Source organism: Artibeus jamaicensis, unplaced genomic scaffold (assembly GCF_021234435.1).
Source record: "Artibeus jamaicensis isolate MK-2021 breed Jamaican fruit bat unplaced genomic scaffold, CSHL_Jam_final contig_859, whole genome shotgun sequence".
NCBI classification, from domain to species: Eukaryota; Metazoa; Chordata; class Mammalia; order Chiroptera; family Phyllostomidae; genus Artibeus; species Artibeus jamaicensis.
In genome coordinates this window covers 1,517,449-1,538,546 of record NW_026521989.1, presented here as the reverse complement: position 1 = coordinate 1,538,546, position 21,098 = coordinate 1,517,449, and the positions used below count along the sequence as shown (strand labels likewise).

Here is a 21,098-nt window from a genome sequence, read left to right as displayed (position 1 = left end):
TTAGCATTTGCTTCAATTGTGAACACACGTACTCACAGGGACAGACCCACTCAGTAACATTAGAAATTCCTGCACCTTTGCCCCCAAGAGGAATCACACCCATTCTCCTATCATCTGAATGCTCTTACAGATGTCTTGAAACACTGTTTATAACCCCCCACTACCTGGGCATTGTGGCCATGATGAGCTTCTTAACTAGACCTGATTATTTAATACACGATAAAGATGTACATAGATCACTGTGCCACATTTTAGAAATAGCTTGATTACTATTCCAATAAAAACCATTTATCTTCTTTTATGACTTCAGGTTTTATGTTTAGGAAGGGTGTGTGTTTTTCACCAAAGGGGCAAAGGGAGCTATCCCTGACACACATGCATGCACATGCATGCACACGCAGGCACACACATGCACCAAGCATGCACGTTTACAACCCTCTGACTACTCACTACTCTAGCTTCACCCCCTGTGTCTGCAGTGCTAACCACCTGGTGGGCAGAGCAAAGCTTACAGACAGAATCGGTGTCTGCTGGTGGGCGGGACGCACCTGGTTGGGTGCACAAAGACCCCCTGCTCAACTATCTTGTACAACCACAGGGTCCTTTGCTCTCTGAACCCAAGCCTCCTGACCTTCAGACCGAAAACCTGAACATAAAGGAGGATTAAACACGAATGTATTTCTAGTCATAGAAAATGAGAGCTTGTGCATGTTTTCCTGGAAAACACTGCAAGTTCATGGAGAAAGGGGACACGTCGGAGGAAGTGGAGGTGATTGGTTTGTCACTGGACACTGTGAGCCGGGGGGAGTCTTCACTCCGTGCAAAGCAGCCGAGCAAACAGAACAGAAACAGATGCCTGGATGCAGAATAGTCCCAAGGATGTAAAATCCAGCACAGAGAATACAGTTAATAATGTTTCAAGATGTATGTATGGGACCGGGGGGGGGGGGGGGGGGTTGTGCGAGACCTACCACAGGAATCAGTTCGTATATGATAGAGATGTCTAACCACTATGCTGTATAACTGAAACCAATATAAAACAACACTGAATGCTAGTTGTAATTGAAAAAAATTAAACTAAAAACAAACAAAACAAGAGAAGCACAAAAGTAAGCCCCAGAGAATTTCAGAATGAACACTACCAGAGGTGACAACAGTAACTTCTGTGTCTTTGCCTGCATTACCTACGCTCTACACTTTCCACAGGAAAATGCAGCCAAAGGCTCCACGTTCCATAAGCTCTTGAGTATTTTTCATAGTTCACGACAAGATCCGGAAACTCTACCGGGCAGGTCTACCTCTTGCCTCTCTTCTGTCTGGTAGCTCCTTTTGAACCTCAAAGGCTCCCTCTTGCTTTTTCTTCAATACATTATGTGTTACAGAGGAGGATATAAAAGGGCTGATCTTTTTTTCACTAAACAAATCAGATGTCACCGATTTGTCTGCAGTGAATGCTTTTCTTGCTATTTTCAGCCCGCCTATTAACAGCTATTCTCTCGCTCCGGCCGAGCCCTCCTAACCCAATTAGACCCAATTACACCCTCTGCTGCAGTCCTTCCAACTCCCCTCAGCTTCATTATCTCTTAACCAGTCCGTTGCTGGGTGTTCTTTTCAACTGGCCCACCCCTGGCAGTATCACCCAGCGGACACACACACACAGACACACACACGTATAGAATCTTGACTTTGAAGCATCATCTAGGAAACTGTGCACCATGAAAATCTACCCGCAGGAGGAAGGTGTCAGTGTTAGATGAAGTTCCTCGTGCATTGTCACACGTCGGGGCCCCGTGGCCACTTGCCTCAAAGAAGTTTTATAAACAACAGATATAAAATGATCTGCCCCCGGAAGTATGTCCCGTGAATCAGTTAGGTCATCAGGAAGCCATAGTGAGTCATGGCAGCCTAGATAGATGGCTGCAATGTGTACTGTTAGTGATGAACTTAGGTTCTCTCTTCCCCCATCTCTCTCACACTGTCCCTCCATCCCTGACTCCCCCTGTCTCTCTCTGTAGGTGCCCAGCCAACATTTTTACAGATGACATTACAATGACCAGCCTCCTCCCACTGAGGCCATTTTGACGTTGGATTTCACGTCACACATGCAAAGCTTGTAGAAATGCCCTGGGAACATCGACAACTCATCAGCTCGAAGGATGTTCTGCGAGAGAAAAGGAGGAAGCCAGAAATCTCAGAAGAAGCTTCTTTCAAGTGGACACTTTGCTTTTTACCAGATGAGCCCTTATAAAAATGGGTTTTCAGGTCCTCGGAAGGAGCCTCAGGCGGAACAGAACACAAGCATGTCAAGCAAAGCGTGGGTGGACGAGGAAGTGCTACCACCATCTACACTCCAAGAGACAGACACCAGGATACGGTCACGCCATCCAGGCAGGTCTCAAACACATCCCTGCATAGAGTTCCCTGGTCAGCTTCTCACAGACAACAAACGAACGTGTGTGGAGGCCACCAGCTTCTCACGCAGTGACAGAGACTTCAGCTGGCTCTGACGTGAGGCCAGTGAAAGGTACGGGGCAGAAAAGGTACGCTCCCTGCAAAAACGAGAGCGGCCTATTAATACCCACGTGTTTAGTGGTGGGGTTAGTCCTCTTCGCTGGGGCAGCGTGGGAAAGGACCGATTATAGTGAGAGGAGGTTTGGCTCCTGTCCAACCGTCCTGGGCCACGGAGCAAATCTCAGAGCAGGTCATGACGGCTCTGGCCCTTGAGTGCACAGACCACGGGGAATTCCAGCAGCAGCACACAGGGGGCCCCTCCCAGGAGCCACTTTGCTGTGACTGCCCCCGAAATGCCAACTGAGAGAACGGCCTTGAAGCCAGCCTCGGGGGGCCGTCACGGAAACAAGAGAGCGTGGAACAATGGCATCGGAATGGCACCTTTGACCTTGTACAAGGGGCTTCCGGAACCACACAGCACTCAGAAGGGAGAACATTCCGTGACTTCCGTTCGAACTGAAGTGGGACGAGAAAATGGGCAGCTTTGTGAGAGGCGCATTAGGTCATCTGTGAGCAATTACTGGCTTTGTATAAAGAGCACTTCGGATCACAAAGGGAAAAACAGCCCAGCGTGGACGTTTGCACAATCTGCATCCTTATTTTTTTTAACGGAAAGCGCTGTATCCCAGTGCACAGAACTCTAGATGGGATTTTAAGTTCAAGCAATAACCCAGGCAGTCCTGGGTCCCTCACTCCCAGAGGCTGCTGTGCACTGGAACCCTGGGGGGAGATGCAACACTCTCACAGCCTGGCCGCACCCTGCACTTGACCATCAAGCTCTCTGGGGAAACGAGGTGCGGAGCACTGGCACTTATGACACTCTCCCCTCAAAGGGCAGCCGAACGGGCACACGCGTACATGCGCTTTCCACACACGTGCTCACATCCACACCAGGCATCATTTGGGCGGCGTTTTCTGTATTTCTTTGCCTTTGAGAAAAATGGTGTTTTGGCAGAAAACACTAGCGCATGCAGGCTTGAAAGCCAGCCCACACATATTAACTGAAACAGCAACAAAAAACAGCAACCCCACTCAAAGTAACACCCCCGGGTCCCTTCCACAGGCAGACACTGGGAGGTCAGGTAGACTTTCCTCTCCAAACAGGCATCAGCGCAATCCCAAACAAGGTTTCTTTCTCCCTTTCCCTTGACATAGTATGTCTAGATGTCAGCTAAAAATGACGGGTAGGCAGCCACCACGCTGCTGGCTCCCTCCTTCCTAAATTCTCCGTGTCACGGCTGCTCTGTGGTGGCTGTATCCCTCTCAAGTGCTCCCATGATTGGAATTGTGCAATTCAGGGTGACACGTCCATCAAGCACCATGCCCCACTTGTCTTTCACCTGCAGCAGGTCAACGGTACGAAGGTGACTTTGAGAACCGTCGGAGGGAAATGATTGAACATCATTGCCCATCAAAGCGCACGAGTGCACGCCAGCTGTTTCGTCACAACGCCAGCCCCTGTATTTACTGAGCATTACAGGCATTTTCCCACCCTTCAGTCTTCTGTATAAAACGTATCCAGAGCACAGGATCATTTCTGTACCCTCCGTGTGTGCAAACGGGAATGCAGCAGCTTGTCTACACGGCACGGTGGGATTAACATTCGAATGACAGGATTAGACACACCGAAAAGGAAATCCCATGCGTTTTTCCCACATGGGAAGCTTAGGCAGGACAGACTGCAAATATGTGGAGAACATTTACATTTAGAGAGAAGGGAGATGATAGGGGAGCAGATGTAATTTTCTGTAACGTCAATGGTTTATCACGTTTGTCTGGTGTTGGAAGCTCTCAGAGGTAGAAATTAGCTACCTATGCATGTGTGTGGTGTGAAGGCAGGTATGAAGACCTCTAACACCCCCATTATGGAAGGAGAGGATGTTGGGGGGCTGGTCTGCAAGGAGGTGGGCATCTCCTTAAACCTCCTTCCCATGGGCTTGTTTTCACGCTAGACACGCTCCCCTAAAAATAGGTCTCATGCACCCCGTTGGCCTCTGCTGGGTCCTTCTACAAAGTGCATTCTCATTCCCAATGCACACAACTGTTTGAAGACTTCAGGAAATGACGCAGTTGCTTCCTTTTCTAGAACGCCACAGAGTCTGCCCCAGCCACTGACCACCTCGGTGTTCACAGGTGAAAACTCGGATGCACACAAAAAACTGCACGTGCACATTTACAGCAGCTGTGTGTCCCTGCCAAACCTGGAAGCCACCAAGACGTCTTTCGGCGTGTGACGGAGAAAGAAACCACCTTATAGCTGGATAACAGAATATTGTTCAGCACGAAAAGCAAATGAGCTGCCGAGCGGTGAGAACTTAAGGAGGGAATGTGGAGGACCAAGTGAGGGAAGCTGGTCTGAAGAGGCTACATGTGGTCTGGTCCCAACGCAAAGACGTTCCGGAAAAGACCACACTAGGGAGACAGTGTGAAAAGATCGGTGTTTGCTCGGGGTTGGGAGGGAACAGGGATCAATGGGAAGGGAACAGGGGGAAATGCAGGTCAGTGAAATGATCCTACGGAACCCCCGCATGTTGGGTAACATGTCATTTGTCCAGACGCAGAGTCTACAACAGCAGGAATGAGCCCTAATGTGGACTCCGAACTTTGGGTGATTACATGTCAATATAAGTCTGTCCACGGTAACAAAGGTAGCGTCCAGTGGGGTGCTGATGGGGGAGAGGCTTTATTTGGGGGAATGCAGAGGGAATGTGGGAAATCTCTGTACCTTCCTCTCCATTGTACTGTAAACCTAAACTGGTCTTGAAAGGTCTTCATGAAGAGAAAACAACAGTGCTCTGAGCAGTGTGGCTCAGTGGGCTGGGTGTCCCCCACAAAGGCAAAGATCATCAGTTCAATTCCCAGTCGGAGGAGGCACCTGGGTTGCCGGCCACGTCCTCTGTGGCGTGTGACAGCCGACTGACCAATCTTTCTCTCACACTGATGTTTCCCTCCCTCTCTCTAAAAATAAATAAGTAGTATCTTTAACACTTAGCCCTGACTGGGTATCTTCATTGGTGAAAGAGTTGTCCCAATCACACAAGGTTGTGAGTTCAATCCCCAGTCAGGGCACACACAAGGATCAACCGATGATGCATCACTAAAGAGAACAACAGATTGATGTTTTTCTCTCTTTCTCTGCCCCCCCTTCCTCTCTGCAATATCAATAAGCCAAATGATGACTGCAGACTCATAGGCTGATGTTTCCTAAATGTCAACCACCTGCCATGACCCCAAAGGCTGTGGGTACATCATTTTCTTTAACGAGAACACCAAGGAGTCACAGTAGACCAAAATTCAGAAGACTGCCCCGTGTGTGAGTTTGTGGCATCCCTAAGAGGAGGGACACCTACATTTTGGGAATGTTAGAGCTTGCCTGTGGGGCGCCCTGGTCCGATTTGTGGGTGAGCCTGGGCTGATGTGGTTTTGTCCCAATCTGATCTGTGTTTGATTTGTACAACATCCTAGGACTGTCCCTTTTTCAGTTTTCTCAGGAGTGAGTGACCACTCACTCCCCCCACAGCCCGAGCTCTCAACTTCATCAGGTGGATGAGGGAGCAACTGCTTCTGTCCAATGTCAAAGCCCAGGCACACCACCCAAGTCCAGGTTCAAGACAGAGGCAGAAAGAAAATGGAGCCGGAGGCGGGCCATTCCTCGCCAACAGGTCTATGATGTGGGGCTCTTACTTCTTTCTCCCCTTTTAGGGACGTTGCCCGTATCATCCCCAGATGTCTCAATGTCTAACAGTGACAACACTGAGGACACGTGGAATCATGTCTTCCAAGCACGCGCAACAAATGCCTGAGAAGTTCATGTCTGACTTGTCAAACTTCATCAGTGTAGCTCATGTTGTCTCAAGGAAGTGAATGTGTTGCTTCAGGAAATCCGTTCCAGTTGCAAAGGCTTTCAAGTGAGAATCCTGCGGGAGAACAGGAATACAAACAGCACTTCTGAGGGAGCCCTGAGCTAAATCATTCGGTGTGAAGAGACACCCAAACACACGGTAGGATGAAAGCGTTCCGAGTAATGCTGGATGGGTCCCTTCACGGCAGGTAACACGGAACATACTTGTTTATTGTTTGAAAACACAGAAGGTAACCGCAGAACTCGGTTAGAAAAAGAAATATCTCTGGCCATTCCATTCCTCCCACAGAGAGAAAAATAATCAGAGTTGCCGTGAATTCTGACTATCCACATGGCCTTCAGAAGACACACAGTGAACAGCATCTTTTTTAATGCTTTCTTTGCTTGGTGTTATTTTGAAAGTGTTATGTTTTTTAAATATATTTTATTGATTATGCCATTACGGTTGTTCTATTTCCCCCCTTCATTCCCCTCCACCCTGCACACCCCCTCCCCCACCATTCCCCCCTTTAGTTTATGACCACGTGTCTCAAGTTCTTTAGATTCTATATTTCCCCTACTACTCTTGCCCTTCCCCTATCTATTTTCTACCTACCGTCTATGCTACTTATTCTCTGTACCTTCTCCCCCCTTCTCCTCCTCCCACTCCCCTATTGCTAACCCTCCATGTGATCTTCACTTCTGTGGTTCTGCTCCTGATCTAGCTGTCCTCTTAGTTTGCTTTTGTTTTAGGTGTGGTTCTTAATAACTGTGAGTTTGCTGTCCTTTCCCTGCTCATCTTTTTTATCTTCTTTTTCTTAGATAAGTCCCTTTAACATTTCATATAATAAGGGCCTGGTGATGGTGAACTCCTTGAATTTGATCTTGTCCGAGAAGCACTTTATCTGTCCTTCCATTCTAAATGCATTATGTTTTTGTGTCTTCCCTGGAGTGCAGTCCTGCCCGTCAGCGGGCAGTCACCAGCTCGTTCCTTCCATTCTCGCCTAGATTTTTATTGAAACCCAGTGAGAGCAAAGTTTTCTTGGGAGGGAAAAAGTAGTGTAGTAGGAGGCACCTGTATGGAGCTTCTGCCCCTCCGAGTGACGGCGAAGACGTTTGGGGTGGAATTCAATTCCCGTCGTCCTGGGTACAGTCAGTGGCCCTTGGGAACATTAGGACGGACCTACGTACCATGACAACAGTCTGGGTCACTTAGAACACATCCTGTTTCTGATAACTCTATACAGATGTTCATGAATTCCAGCAGATGTTACCAAAAATCCTCAAGGGTGTCAGGTGACTTCTTTAATAATCTAACACATGCCTGGCCAGGGAGCTCAGTTAGTTAGGACGTCACCTCCACACGCGAAGGTCGTGGGTTTGATCTCGTCAGGGCTCACACGAGAATCCACCAGTAGGAATTAAAAAAGAAAAAGAATCCACCAACGAATGCATCCATAAGTGGAACATTAACTCTATGTTTTTCTCTGTTTCTCTAAAATCAATCAATTTTTAAAAATGTGCCTAAACACACAGGTGCACATTCTAGGAAATGCACACAAATAATTACGTGAATGAAATGGAGGGCAGAGAGGTGAAGTTATGTCCACATTCAGCCTTCGTCACAACTCCGTTATCGTAAGAGTAATTCGAATTCCATCAGTGATGTCTGACGGTGCCAGGGTGCACTGTCCGATGAGGTGGGGTTTACAGAAACCCTGAGTATCTCCCACACTCGAGGGCTTTTTTAACCGAGGGGGCAAGTCCAATGTGTCAGTAAACAGGCAGCAGAATATTACGATGGAGGCGCCGTCTTCATTAAATCGTAAGAAAGCAGGAGGATGCTTTGGTGAGAAGAGACATGGGGGTGAGTGAGCACCCTAAGACTGAAACAGGGTTTTTCAGGAACTCGGCCCCAGGAAGGAAGTTCCACAGTAAAAGGAGAGAGGGGCGGCATTGAGCGAGAACTGGACTCTCCTAGTTCTGGAAGGTTCTGAGCGGTCCCACGGGCTGGGACAGTGTCTGAGAAGGGGTGTCCCAAGTGGCATAGAATCGGGGGCCAAGTGACCCAAGAGCATCACAGTGGCCCCAGTCTGTGGTCACCTATGGGGGAGGGTCTTGCAAACTCACTGGCCATCAGAGACAGTGAGACTCCCAAGAGGGGGAGTAAAGATGGAGCCCAGGGTGCAGGGGACAGAGGCAGCCAGGAGGACCCTGGGGAGGAGATGGAGAAGCAGACCTGGGGCAGAAAAAGGAGAAACAAGAGTGCCATCGAACAATATGGAAGGCAGCACTGCAGGAAGAAAGCGGATGTAGTAGGCGTCACCGAACATGACAAATGACAACTGGCAGCTGCTGGCTGTCACCACCATAAAATCACAGCGTCGTAAGCGTCGTGGGTGGAGTCACGTCAGCCCCCTATGCAGTTCTGAACCCCCTAGATCTCCGGGAACTATACGACCTTCCATGGCCAAGGATGCAGACGATGAAAGAGTCTAGAGAGGAAAGGCATTGTGGGAGGTCCTCAGAGAACAAGGTAAAAGGCAGAGAAAGGGATGGGACTATGGAAACAGAGAAGAGGACAGGAGAGGGGACTGGGAGCCATGGAGTGAGGGCACCTGTAGACGCTGGAAAGGGCCAGGGAACTGGGTCCCCTCCCCCGGGCCACCAGGAGGAAGGGCTCTGGGTGCACTTGGGTTTCTGCCCCAGACGTGTGCCCTCCAAAACGGTGTTTATTCACGCATGCTGACAGTTGTCACCATTGCCACAGCAGCAGTAGGAAATCGATACATTCCAAAAAAAAAACGTGGAAAGTGAGGAAAAGGAACTGTGAATGATTCATGCAGAACTCTGCACAGGCACTCAACTCATTAACTCACAGTAATTAGTGTGTATGAAGCACGGCGGGTACCAGACTCATGGGGGAAGCACTTGGTAAGTCACGCAAATGTCCGATCATGACGCTGTAAACCCAAAGTAACGTAAGACTGCATGTCAATGGAGATTTTTGACACTTTTTAAATGTTTCAAAGGCTGAGTTAAGAATGAGGAAGCAAGCAAAGCTAAGCACAGAGCTATAGGAGGGTGCCTTGCGATTGGCAAAGACTGATATTTCAAACCCTGCAAACACAGGGGCCCTAAGACAGACGTACAAGACCCCCAACAAGGAGCGCATGGAAACCCAAGGTGGGAAATAGGGTTCTGATCCAGCCACAGTTTGCTTTCTCAGCCCAGAAGGGTCCAGTCGTCGTGAAATTTCCTTCCAAAGCAGTTGGGTCTTTTCGAATGAAAACAGAGGGACTCGCCTTCTCTTCAAGATGGAGGATGAACGAATGGATTTTCAACGACGCACAAACATGGCTGGTGCCGGGGAAAGGGGTCCAAGTGTTGTGTGCGTCCTTTCAGGGGCAATGAGAACATAGTGGCTTTAGCCTGGAATCCGTCCGGTCCAGCTCGCATTATTCTGGAACTCCAACTCACTGGCTGCCATGCTACTTCCTTAAAAGGTTGAAGCCATAGTATTTCAGAGACCCATTATATCAGAAGAATGGTAATCATTTAACATACCTGTGAAATTCGATCCCTCCTGTGTCCTCATTAAAGTGTTTAAACAATAATCTGGTATTTCCCAGCAGAAAGTAGAAGATGGCAATTATTCCCTTTCACATCTAGTTCCCCCACTGATTGAATGTTGATCATGAATTTGGTTTAGATATTTTTTAAAGGCAACTTATAATACCTCATGAAAAGAATTGGGTTAGTTCCTCTGTTTCATTCACGAATGATTACACGGGGGAAGAGATACAGAACGCCCCCTTTTTATTACAAAATCTTTCATTACAAAATCATCAGCATGTCGTTCTGCAGCAGAACAGTATCACACTCAAGCACACCCTAGGACATTTTAGGTGAAATGTCCAAATAAAAACTACAAATTGTTACACCCATACTATTATTTTTTAAAGATTTAATTTACTTGTTTTTAGTGAGAGGGGTAGGGAGAGAGAGAGAGAGATGGAGAGAAACATCAATGTGTGGTTGCCTCTTGTGCACCCCCTACTGAGGATGTGGGCCACAACCCAGGCATGTGCCCTGACTGGCACTCAAACCAGCGACCCTTTGGTTCGCAGGCAAGCACTCAATGCACTGAGCCACACCAGCCGGGGTGTTACACCCATGCTATTACCCAACCAACCACACTCAAGCAGGCCTTACTTCTGCCAGACCCTGAATTATAAAAGACTAATAATAAAAAGTGACCAAAAGAAACACCTGTTACGAAAGCTTAAATGTATAGCTGAGAAATGTCCCATACTTTCAAGTTCACCTTCATCCCAAATCTGCAACTTTGGAACGGTAAGAAATTAATGCAGACGCCCACCCTGGACGTAGAATGTTCTTCCTTCACCAAATGCCATTTACTTATGACCCGGCCACATTCTGCGTGTCAACTTTCTTCCCAGAAGAGCAGAATTTGAACAAACCAATCCATTTACCACTGAAAGGAAAAGGGAAAGACGAGGCATTTCCCCAGGAAGGTTTAAATTTTCTAGGTAATGGAAGAAGAAAATGCAGCAGGTACCATGGCGGTCCATCTAGAAGACTTCATTACAGGTTAAGTCCACGTTGAATAGTTCACATTCTTCTGTGCATTCACAGGAGACCAGAACAAATACTGGGAAAACACATCTCCAGAACTGACATTCCATTGCTTCTAAGTTGCTATTATCCATAGAAAAATGTCATAAGGAACAACATTTATTGTCTTCACTCACGTTGGTAAGATTCAAGGCTCGTTGTTGCCTTCACTTCTCAACTGAAGGGATTGCAGGAGGTTAAGTGGACTCATCTAATGTCACTTGGCCACTTGGGCAGTTCAGCCACGACTAGTCCTTCTGGCTACCAGTTTTCCACAAATACCTGTTCCATCTCTTGTCAAACAAGGGAGCTGCTCACATGAACCTGCCTCTGGCCACCGCTGCCTCCGTCTCTCCCACCTGCCCTGCACAGTGACAGGTCCTGGGGACAGTGACACTCTTTCCGTGGAAGTCACCAACTGCCTACGAAGGTTGTTGTGAAAGTTCTGATGAGCCTGGTACGAGTCTGGGTACAGTTTGCATGTGGCTTAGGGTACAGCCTGCCCCAGTGAAGCTCTGTGACAACCCCCGCATTTCATGTGATGCTTCAGTAAATTAACGCTTAGGAACACAATGCGAAATGTGTGCAAAGTCCCTGTGCAAAGGGAAGGAAGTAGAGCATATCTAAGGAACCTTTTTAGACAGGACGTCCTCAGCCGAAACCGAAATACAGTTTGCTAATATTTACTGCAGGTCCACAGCACAGGGAACTGACATCCAATGATCGGCAGAGAATGACGGAACAATTCCATCCCCTACGGGAATTAGTTACCCACTTTCGGAGAGCGTGATCACAATCACCTGGCTCTGAAATTCTCACACGCGCACACACGCAATGCTCAAGCTCTTGGGTCTTCAATGCAAAAAAAACAAAAAACTTCACTGAAGGGGGAAGGATGGAGGGTGGGAGGGGCGGCAAGAAAATGCAGATGACTGTACTGGAACAACAATTTTAAAAATGCAAAAAAAAAGAGAAAAAATTTTAAAGATTCGGTGAGCAGGCTAAAAGTGGCAACGATTACTTGTGCCAAATTAAGCGTTCTTGTCTTCTGGGCCATGAAACACATCACTGGGTGTGAGAGAGCCTGTCAAGAGGGTGCCCCTTGGTCACTGTGGGTCAGTCTGGTTAATGACGAAGCTCGTCCCCAACAATCAGGGAGCAATTATGATCTGTCACCGGGACAGCTGGTGACAACCCACAGGCATCCGTGTCAGCCACCCCTCCTTTGTTGTACGGGGGTGGTCCCCAGTGTCTCCCTGGTGCACACACATTCCACGTGTGAAATTCGGGGGTTCTCCCGGGCCCCATTCCTGCGTGCATGCAAGATTTCAGCTCAGAGACACCTGCTCTGTGGTTCACAGATTGTACCGAACACATTAATAGAATTCCTGGTGGGAAAGCATGCCTCTCCGTTATGAATAATCATTTGCTATGTATTAATATGCATTGCGAATTTCCAGATCCGAGCTGTTTACTATGAACTGCCTCCCCGGCTCTCAAAGAACGGAGTCGCGCTCTGACGCAGGGATCGAGAAACTCATCGCAAAGGGTCAAACAACCTGTATTTTAGGCCGTACCAGCCACACGGTGTCTGGTACCAACATTTAGGTCTGTCCGTGAAGTGTGAACAAACCACGTACGGAAAAATGCGAGCCTCGGGCTGTTTCAATCAAACTTTATTTATGAGAGCAAGGGACTCACCGGCAAGCCATAGCTGGCTCACCTGAACCCGTATCGTGTGACTTACCCACAAGTGAGTTTTTACACCATCCAAACAGCCAACAAAATTAGCTGACGCACGCAACTTATAAATAGTGTAAGGTGATTTATCTACCTACACGAACCCCTTGTTCTACTCTGAAATATATCCTTTTGGCAGAAAAGAAGCATTATATGAGGGAAAAAAATAGGTGGTATAGGGTGTTTTCTTTTTTAATGGAGTTTCTGTGGGTGGCACTGTTGAAAAAATTTATGTAGGCGTCAAGACATACATAAATGGAAGCCATCGTCTGTATGTGGTACTGTGTTCACCGGGTCTCCTTCCACCACCATGGGCCCCCCCCTTTACCCTCTCCTGCCTCTCCGACCCCCTCCTCTCTGGTCATCACCACACTGGTTGGTCATCAGCTTTGAAGGGAACTGAGTCGTCCCTGGAATGCACCGAATTCATTTCCAATGTCAGTGCACCAAGACCAACCCAGACAACTAGGGCACTGAACGGGGAACAGCTTGTCTCAACAAGAGCAACAAAGCCAGGTGGGGTTCAGTCCACCTTGGACGGAAAATCCGACTAAACGGGCATTTGAGAGTAACCACACGTAATGAATTATTGGTATTTCCTCGGCCCCTGCTTTTCTTCATTTATCATCAGACTCGCCCCTCAGAAAAGAGTTGGATGCCTCTATTTTCCGAACACACCAGAAGCCTGGGCATTCAAAAGCAGTTACCATGGGCAGGGGGGAGAGGAGGGAGGTGGGCTGGGGGGAGGAGGGCACGCAGGGAAAATTGGGACAACCGTAACAGAATAACAATAAAATATTCCTTATGACGTTCAAGGACAGTTGTCTGCACTTTCTCCCCACCCCAACATTTCTTAAGCAAAGAAACCAGCTACCTCGCAGCAGATGTAGATGAAAACAAATGTGCCCCCATTCACAGATCCATGTGTTTTCCCCGTATACCCTGCACCTCTCAATAACAGCAACAGCTGTCCCTGCCGGGGAGGCTCAGGAGGTAACAGCGTCATCACCAGGCACCAAGGTCACAGGTGCGATGCCCGGTCAGAACACAGACAAGCAGCAGCCAGTGATTGTGTCAAGAAGGAGAACAACACAGTGATGTCTGTCTGTCTGTCTCCCTCTGTCTCAGATCAATACAGAAAAAAAATTTAAGGGAAATGACAATGGTGCCAATTAACGAGTCCAAGTTCTTTTAGTTCTTAAAGTCTTGAGGCCACAGGGGAAGACACTTGGGTTATGAGCTTTTCATCTAGACAAGCCATCCTGGGGAGATGACAAGGGACATTGCATGGCAGGGCCATCCCTTGAGGGCCACCCCAATGTCACCCCAAAGCCTGCCCCCCCGTGAGAGGCAGGGAGACAGACCCTTGCATGAACATGCTGAGGCCAACCCACCGTGGTCTCAAACGCAGAGGGCCCCTAAGGTGCAGAGGCCAAAGATAACACAGCTCCTTTCAAAAGTCGGAGGGTCTCACGTCCCTTCCCCAATTAGTCACTTTGTACCACGTTCCCTGTGGAGTCTCGTCACGGGGGCTCTCCACCACACACAGTGCCACGCCAGCCCGAGGAAGGTCACGTCCTCGCCCTGCAGTGACCGAAATCGCCACCACCCGCCAAGCTGCATGGGGTGGCTGTGCCAAAGGCCAGTGGGCCAGAGGGAAGATAGGAGCCTCTGAGACATCATGCCACCCAGCTATATACACATGTTCCTCTGGACAGAGAAAAATTAAAAACTTCACAGGTCACCTACAGTCAATAATATTGTGGTAACTATGTATGGGTCCAGGGCAGTACTGGAAATACTGAGAGGAACACCATGGAGAGGATGTAACTGTCTAACCACTAGGCTGTGTACCTGAAACTACTGCAAAATAAAACTGAAAGAAGAAGGAATACAGTGTATCCACTGGGAAAACGTCTCACAAAGCAGAAGACACGCCTTGCAGAACACAACTGTTTAACAGGAGGGGCGGGTAACAGGCGTGTCCACTAACTGCCTTTGATAAAAACCCATACATCGCTAGGCAATCAAAAGAGCAAACAGATCATTTTTCTCAACCACCATCTTTCGATTTTTGCATGTTCGTGACAAAAAAGGGGACAGCGTTGGACTTTATGAATCGCCAATGATCTCTGGAAAAGAAATCGTATTTTCTTCACAGAGGGAACCAGAGAGAGGAATTTGGAAATCAAGTTCGTTGAAAAGGACTTCCATCCAGGGCGTGACCTTGATAATGTTCTGGAGTGCAGGAAAGCCACGGAAGCTTGTTATCAAGGAAAGGAATATACACGGGTGTGATTTCTTTCCACCGGAACGAAATGCCCAAAGCCACCTGTGCTACCAGTTTCGGCAAATGCCTGGAAGCCCTGCCTCTGACATTGGTAAGAAAACCACTCAATAACCAGCATTTAACCAATATGTGACTATAAAGACCGCCTCAGCAGGGCTTACACGGACTGCTGAACCATGAGGAGACACAACCGTTAGCTGGAAATATCCCAAAACACCCCCTTTAAGACATTTAAGCCAAGGAGGAACAGGTCCAGGTTTGGAATTGCAACGTGTCTTTGTTCTCGTGTGGTCGCAAACGCAGGTGGTAAAAGTATTCTTACTGCCCATTTCTCCTCCCCTAGGCTACGCCCGGCTTCTGGTAGGGCCTTGTGTCCTCAGTGGTCCCCCAGCCTGGACTAGAAGCATGTGTCCACCCTGGTGGTACCAGTGCTGCAGGAACCAAAAGGGTCCAAGGAGAGGCTGCTGAATACGCCCAGATGGCTTGAGACCGTTACTATGCAATAGAGGGGGCTTCCAGGGACCTACAGGGACAAGGGTGAATTGCAGAGGGTGTTACAGACAGCTGACCCTCATTAGGAGATTTACCCTGCCTTGCGGGTACCTGGAAGAACCAACAATTCTCAGAGAACCCTGAATTTCCAACGCATGCCATCACACACATTCCAGCTACACTGGAAAACACGGCTTGGTCCTTTTGTTCATTCCAAATAGATTTTTTTAAAGAAAACCATTTGCACCGCCAGAGTCATGCGAACACACTGCTAGGTTTCGCTGACGTACGTTCAACCATCAAACAAGTCTGCAGAGGTCAAGAAGCACTCTTGGCACTTACCATCCTCCTAAGAAGATGTCTTCAAGAGTGTCTCCACGGGAGCCCGCTGGGTTTCTTCCCCATCTCAGAACATCTTCCCCTACGGAAATGAAAGACAGCGAGACGTCAGGGCTCTGCTCAGTCGGAGAAACAGTGGGACAGCTTCCCAACCAAGGTGACGTTCCTCACAAGCTTTCTGCTGGGGAGCTACAGGCAGTAGCGGGTGGTGACGGCGTCATGCAATTCTTAGCCAGTCCCTTAATCATACGAGCAACGGCTTGGGAGAAGACACACGGGAAATGTGGATTCTATAACCAAAGGGTTCGGCCCACAAGCCACTTGAGAAGGGCAACAGCGAGAGCCTGCACACACCAAGGCATGTCTCCTGGGCACTGTTAACTGTGGTTGAAGATGACACATGTCTAGGTTACATCTAGCTGCTGTACGTTACGCATTGAAGGTCTTTGGAAAGTTACTCTGGACAAAGAACCAGCCCACGTTTTACAGAGTAATTTGCAAGAGCTAATCCTGAGCCTGAAGAATTTTTTTTCCCTCCTGCGGCCCTGTGTCAGAATAAATGAAAGGTAACACTGCCCCATCCTCAGGGCTACGCTGTCAACTTGTGTCTCTGTTTGGTCAGTCATTATTGTAGGACGAGTCACAGTCTTCTTGTCAACTTTAATTCCTCTCTTTACAGGATGACCCGTGGGCAACACGGCTCTTTCTACGTACAAGTGACATGTCACTGGCAAAGTAACATGTTTCCAGGCAGTTCTTTGTACCTGAAGCCCCCAGACCTGGGAGAGCTGGAATCAGGCAGATGCCTCTCGTGACACCTGTGTGTCGGTGCTAACCCTGTACATGTGGGAGGTGCAGAACAACACGCCTGCACTCAGACCAAAACCGCCTTTGGGACGTGTTGTCTGCAACATGACGCACTGTGGGCCGTGAGCTGGGAAGCGCCGGTTCATGCATTGAAAGTGAAGTGACAACCTACTGTCATGGGGTGAACGAGATGTTACCAAGGGTGAACAACATGTTCTCTGGGTTAACAACACTTCTTACTTTTACCATTTCATTCAGACCGCGTGGCGTCTTACGCCAACACAGGTAACTACGACTACAAAGAACTGATTAGGCTGAAATGAATGCAGAATTCTATTTTACAATCTGTTTCCCCACATAACTATACAATGCACATATCGTTCGTGAAGACTTGCACTACTCTTATTGATTCATCCATAAAAGCTCCTTTTTTTTTAAATTTTCCTTTACAGTAACATGTACTATTCTATCAGTTCCAAGTGTAGAGTATAGCGGTTAGACATTTCTACACCCCAGGAAGTGATTCCTTGATAAAGCTACAACACACCTGATGTAATATATAGTTATTTATCATCTATGATGGTTTGGTGTTAGATAGTCAAGGCAAACCTATGTTGCTGACTACTAACCTGTTAACAAATGTTACAAGAAGAACCTCATATTATTCAATGGCCTCTTGGCACACAGACAATAGATCAGTCAAAGTGAACGAACCTTTGAAGGAATCAGATGTGGCACCTAAGGGCACTGTATTCCACACTATGATAATGTCTCAAGCCAGCCTCGCCATATAATTTCATCCCCACCCCGGGAGATTTGGGGGTGCATGGGGACCTTCACAGCCATTCCAACTTGTCCTGGGGAGGAAGTCCAAAAGGCACCTGGAACACAAGAGGTCAGGGTATAAATGTTTTTGTAAAACACAGCGTCGATGAGCTCTTGACTTTTCAACATGGTACCACCGTAACCTGTTCTTCTTCATACCGACATCGTCCCCAACAAATGCTGCCTGGAAACCCTGTAAGATTTCCTTTAAGGAGGGTTCACACAGCACAGACCCCGAATGGGACAGGAGAGAGAAGGATCTCCAGATACATGGTGGCCCAACCCCTCCCTCAAAGGCTTGGGGGCTTGAGGTAGAAGGGTGTCACTTAGGTCTTCGCTGATAAAGCAGTATCAGCGTCAAGCTCAGAAAAGTGACAGCTCTCAGCCTGTCTCAGGAGACAGCCTGGAGGAGAATCTCGAAGGAGGAGAGAAGGGTCACGGTGTTCAGAAGGCAGGCGATGAAAACATGCCAAGGGAACAGGAACGAACGCCCCAGGGTGTCAGGACGAAGGGGACCCACGGCTCGGAATCAGCGGTGACCAACACCCACGGGTGGATGTGCGCAAACACACACAAACTATGGGACAGTGGGAACCTAGTTTTTTAAGCCTGAAGATATTTCAGGGGTGTTTTTAAATCCGAAAGCCAGCTCTAGGGTCACGCATCATGGATTGAGTTTTCTCCTGAGTCACAGTGACCTGCTAAATTTCTAAGGAAAAAGAAAAAAGGAGAAACAAGTTTCACTTGGGGAGATGTTGTTGAGTACGTTCAAAGCAAGCCACGCTCAACGGAGAAAAGAACTCATCTCTACCTTGTGGTGGGGTTATCGGGACATTTCAAATTGTGTGGGTAAACGTGGGAATGAGCAGAAACGACCTTAATTTTCACCCTAATTCATAAAACCCACGCTTTACCCACCCCCGTCTTCCAAACAGAACAATCTCCCAGACTCTCCATTTTCAAAAAGATGCATATTTAATAAAACATCTGTTTCTGTGTTGGATATGCTTCCAATTCTTAACGCAGTCTTGACATGGTTTCATTTTCAGCATTATGAAGGTCAAAAAAATAACACAAAGATGAATTTCAATTTGGAATTTAACAAGACTAAAGTAAAAATACATATAATGAATTTTCAACGCCACTCTTCCGGAATCACCCCACAATTCTCGTAATTCAAAAGAAATTGGTTTCTTGCCCATGTGGGTAATTTTGACCCAAATCTTTAGAAGCAAACTCAATGCACAGAATCATCCACCCCCCTCCAAACAGTGGGAATAACAGCACACACAGTAGGTGTACAGCTTTCAGATAAGACTGGAAACAATTAAGCTCCCAAATCCTCCACATTCCCCAAATCGATCAGTCCCATTTGCCTGGGATGGACCAGCATGGAGAAAAGTTGACAGAGACTTTCTATGACACTGTCTTCAAAGCCTCCCCCCAAAACTGTGAAAACTTTAGGGGTACCAATACCAGCGAAGAAGCTTCTGAAAGCTAAGCAATGTTTAAATACTAAATCACGTAAGAATATTGAATGCTCCATACATTCTCAGTAAATCCCGCCCGTCGATAAACACCAAAGCAAGCAACCAGGGAAAGTCTTCCCTCGCTCGGGTACAAGGGAGTGTTCCCCCTATGACCAACCGGTTCAAGGAACAAAAAGGGGTGCTGCCCTGTCTCCCCGGGTGGCATAGCCCTCCGCAAACACCGTGGTCAGCGCCTTGTGAACCCTTGTCCTAGACACACAGTATTCAATTTCTCATTCATTCTGTGACTATCGAGAGAGCATCTTCCAAGGACTCCCTTCTTCGACCATTACCCAGTGAGAACCAGGACAGACTCATGACACTCACCTCGGAAGGGAGGACCGGGAAATGCTAGCAACACGTAAGCAGACAAGTCTGGGTGCGCCCTGAGAAGGAAGTAAATGGGGGGCTCCTATGAAAACAATCGAACGTCCGGTCAGCTCGATGTGGCAAGGGGGAAGCGAGCTCCAGGCGGGCAAGGTGGCTCATGGAAATAGCCTTCTCTCTAAGTGCTCAGAGCCACAGAAGCAGAGACAACTGGTATACCAGCAATGCTGTAAGCAGGCAACGGTTGGCCAGAGAGCATGCAGAAGCAGGCAGGACTCATGGTGCCTAAGCATAATACGAAGCCATCCTTCCCTAAACACTGCGACTAAGAAAAAAGGACCATTAAGTCAAAGATGAACACCAAGAGCCCTCCTTTCACGCCCACGAACAGTCTCCACTTGGAAGCCCCTTACGTGCTTCATGAACGTATCCATTCTGCAAACACCGTGACAAGGCAGGTCCCCTCGCGCTAACTCTCTTACAGATGATAAAAGTGGACTGTGGAAATGAGCGACTCAAATTCACGTTGCTAGGAGATGGGGGGCGGGGGGGACCTGGACCCTCAGGCGGAAGCTGAGAAGGACCGAAGATGAATGTATAAGTTGCTCGTCAAAGGCAGAGGAGGCAGCAAGTGGATTGAACCGCGGTAGCCTGTGGACATGGGTCAAGTAACAAGACAATATACATATTGGTATCTGGCTCCTACGCCCCAGTTCCTGGTATAGGGCTTCTGCAACCCTTACTGTTTCATGAGTGAGAACTAGGAATCAGTGTTTTGGCTTTGACCCTGGTTCTGGTCAGAGAGCCCCTTGGCGTTTCCTGGGAGCCAGGAGTGTATTTTGTTCTAAGGAGAAGGCTCTTGGTGGGCTGCTGGATAGCTTCAGGATGGGGGGCTGGCCTCCAGGAAGCCGTGGTCAGAAACTCGGGACTTTGGTGCCCACACCCACCCTGCGGGAGGGCAGGTGAGAGGGGCTGGAGGTGGGGTTAGTGCAGCATCATGCCCACCTGACCAAGCTTCCCGAAAACCCCCCCGTGTACAGAGCTCAGGAAGCGTCTGGGTGTCTGAGCGCGTCCACGTGCCAAGAGGGGATGCACCCCAAGTTCACGGGGACAGAGCTCCTGAGTCAGGTCCCTTCCGGAGCCCGCCTCATGTTCCTCTTCACCTGGCTGCTCACCTGTACCCGCCCTCACACCCTTTGTAAGGTGATAAACTGCTACGTGTAAGTAACTGTTCCCCTCAGTTCTGTGAGCTGTTCTGGCAAATTCTGGAGCCCGTGAAGGCTCTCACGGGAACCTGAGCCTGGTAGCCACCTTGAAGAAAGTTCCTGGGTAACCCGGGGAGTTGCAGCTGGCCAGGATTGTGTGACACAGAACTGGGGGAGCCCTGGGGAGCTGAGTCGTTAACCTGTGAAGTCCATTCGAACCCCAGTGCCTGTCAGAACGGAACCGAATTCTGGGACACCAAACTGGTGTATCAGAGAATGGTTTGGGATGGGGGGGAGCGGGGGAACACACACACACACATCTGATGCCAAACACATGAGCAAGGTTGCCAAGCAAGACGGGAGCGAGGAAGACAAGGGTACCCCAGAGCCACGGACGAGTCAGGGAGGGAGACCCTGAGGACGAGTAAGTGCGGTGGGTCCAGGAAGGCTCCCCTTGGTTGGTACACGCGGCATCCAGAGATGAGAGCTGCGGAAGGGCCCAGCGTGCCTCCTGACGGGGTCTGGGTGGGGAGAGTCACCGTCTACAACCTGTA

General features: G+C 48.5%; 1 protein-coding gene across 4 annotated transcripts in view; it reads right to left on the bottom strand.

Moving 5' to 3' along the window:
- NLGN4X (neuroligin 4 X-linked) overlaps positions 1 to 21,098 on the bottom strand; it is a 221,136-nt gene that overhangs the window by 184,110 nt on the left and 15,928 nt on the right. For all 4 annotated transcript variants that reach the window (XM_037157559.2, XM_037157560.2, XM_037157561.2 and 1 more), the window contains exons 2-3: positions 17,373 to 17,539; positions 15,855 to 15,933 (exon numbers count right to left, since the gene is read on the bottom strand). The gene's annotated coding sequence lies outside the window, so the exon portion shown is untranslated. The remainder of the gene's footprint in view (positions 1 to 15,854; positions 15,934 to 17,372; positions 17,540 to 21,098) is intronic.